Raw genomic sequence first — 2,915 nt, forward strand, 5'->3', positions numbered from 1 at the left:
CTGCAATATAGGGGCAGGATGAAGTATTTTGAGTATGGAACATGCATAGTGCAAGAAGATTTATAAAAATCTTAAAATGTTAACAATATGGTTGTGAAATGTTTTTTTTTTTGTTTGGGATTCCCATAGAACAGAAGGTCTAACTCCTATCATTTTCAGAGGAAGGAAATACTTTCAATCTTCCCACTTTAGTACAGTGGGCTGTCGTTCAAGATTTGGAGAGGTTTTATTTGAAATGTGATGATATCTCACAATGTTTCTCTAAGTTCTCCATGTAGGTTTTATTATTAATGCATGTCTAATACTTTGTATATGTTGCCTTTTTATGAAGTCACTGGAGGGAAAAGATGTATACACTGTCAGTGATAGTCTGCCATGTTTATATTTGACTTTGTATCTTGCAAGGGAGGGCAAAGGGTGAAAAATCAATTTGTGGACCTTTTCACTGAGAAAATACTGCAGAGAAATGATTTCACTGTAGTGCATTGCTCATGAAGAGAAGCAGCTTAAAGAAATCTTTACAACCAAGGGAATCTTAAACCCAGTAGAGCAGGAAGCTGTGAAGCCATCCCTAGGTTAGAAAGGGAGGTTTCTAAAATTGGATTATTATTTAAACAAGTCTGCTTTAAGTCAGCAGTTGGATACTTCTGAGTTCATGCATTTTGGATAAAAAAATGTAAAAATTGTCCCTCCTCATTGACGTAACTGCTGATGTTGTAGATTCGAGGTTTTTTCTATCTTCCCACTTTATATTTGTAGAATTCCATTGAGACCTTGCTGATCAGCACTCAAAACATCTGAGTAGTATCAGTTTTGCCCTAACAGATCTGCAGAAATGAGTTTTGTCCTAAAGTATGGATACCTCTCCAGCATGTTTTATGCTTGAAAAGCATGGCATTACCTATGGTGGGAGGTATGGAAATGGCATTGCTATCCAGAGATTCTCCAGGTGGGATGGAATGAATGGATGCTTGGCTAAGGACATGCACTGTAGCTGTGTCAAGCCAGATCAGGCCCTTCAGAACAGAGAACAGCCAGCTGTAACATACATGTGAGGCACAGAAATGTTCTGGGTGTGACTTATCCAGTTGAAATTTGCATAGGCAACGTCTGCAGACAGAGCTTGAAGTTCCCTCTCCTACTTTTTCCTTCTCCTTCCACTGCCATTAAAGCTAGAAAGCCCTTTCTGACCTTTTCCAAACATAAACCATTTAGTTTACATTTAGTCTGGGTAATTTCATCTATGTTGGTCTATGTCCTCCCTCTCTTTTTTTTCTTTCTCTCTTTTTTCTTTTTTTTTCTTTTTTTTCCCTTTTTTTTCTGTTTCTTTTTACTTTATTTTATTTAAAGGAAACCTCTTTTTAAATTCCAATTTTATAGGGAAATCTCCTGTAACTGCCTAATGACACTTCCCAGCTGATTTCTAATACAACTTTCAGCTTCTGTTATTGTCACTCCTATTCTTTGAAGGTAACACAATGGTTGCATATAAGCTTGTTTTAAGAAATAGCATTTTTGTTGACATCTTTTTGCCTTTTTTGGTTTTGAAAAAAAATGCACCAATTTTTTAGCAGGTATTAGGTTCCTGTTAAAGAATATTCTGTCTTCTTCACTCCAGAAATATATGTAAGAAACCCCACACAGCTGCCTATGTGCTCCATAGAGAGATCATTTGAGTTCTGTTAGTTTGGACATAATTGGTTAGAAACAAGACTGGCTTTCTGCTTGTCTTTCCTTGATCTCTGAGGAGAAAATGATGTATGCAGAGAAGCATTTTCAATTATAAATTATTTCAGGTTTTCAACTGACTGGTTTGAGATTTGATATCCTATCATGATTCAAAGATGAGAGGATTAGTTTGAGCAAACCTTTCTTTTAGCAGCAGGTAAGCAAATAAGCAGTACAGTAAAGCAAGATGGTTACTGCAGCTTAGGTGGGATTTTGTATTGGGTGAAATGATTTTTTCACAGTTACTCAATTTGAGATGTAGATCAGAAAAACAGGAGACAAATATAAGGATTTTTCTGGGTTTTTTATTGTCAAAAGAGAAACTATTCCTTATCAAAGCTGTAAAAAATATTTTTCTTCCACAAACTTATGCATTTGAAATTTAACATGGATTTTGAATAAATAGGCATGTAAATGCTTTATCATAAGTAGAAAACTTGTGAAAATACAATCCTAAGCCCATATTTTCAGTGTGCTAACCTAAAGGACACAATATAAATAAAAACTGAAATATTCTGTGTAGTTGAGGGGATAAGAGACAAGCAATAGTCTTCCAGTAGGGCACAAAATATGCAGAGACTTTGGGACAAAGCCAAACATTCACAGATGTTCTTCATGGGGACTGTCTATGAAGAGACTAAACCAGTTGGGTAAGACTATTTCCAATAGGATAAAGGGAATGAGAGATTAGGGAGGAAATGGTGGAAATGGCTCTGAGCATGAATCAAAAAGGAAGAGAACCCAAGCTGAACCAATGGCCACTCTCACCCCTTGAAAAGTCCTCGTGGTAGAATATGAGCACACGGCCTGGAGAGGAGGTGCCATGAAAATTGTGGACCTGAGTTGTAAAGAGTGTCCTTGACTTGATCTAAATGTGTTCAGAATATTTCCTGTGAACTTTTTTCTTCTTTTCCTGCGGCCTCTTAATGAAAAATGTTAATATTAAGATTTTGACAATTTTCTTTTTTAATATATTACTTGTAGGGGGATACAGTATGGGTAAATGAAGGTGGTACAGAATGTAATCTTATCCCCCAACAAGTTGCAGCTGCACCAATTACTAAAGATTAGGAGCTGGCCTGATCTTCACAGGCCACACCTGCAGCCAATAAGAACAAGTGGTATAAAAGAGTGGATTGGGGGGAATCTGGAGTCAGGTGACTGCTGCAAGGACGAAGAACAGTCAG

The sequence above is a fragment of the Geospiza fortis genome, unplaced genomic scaffold (genome assembly GCF_000277835.1).
Source record: "Geospiza fortis unplaced genomic scaffold, GeoFor_1.0 scaffold590, whole genome shotgun sequence".
Lineage (NCBI taxonomy): Eukaryota > Metazoa > Chordata > Aves > Passeriformes > Thraupidae > Geospiza > Geospiza fortis.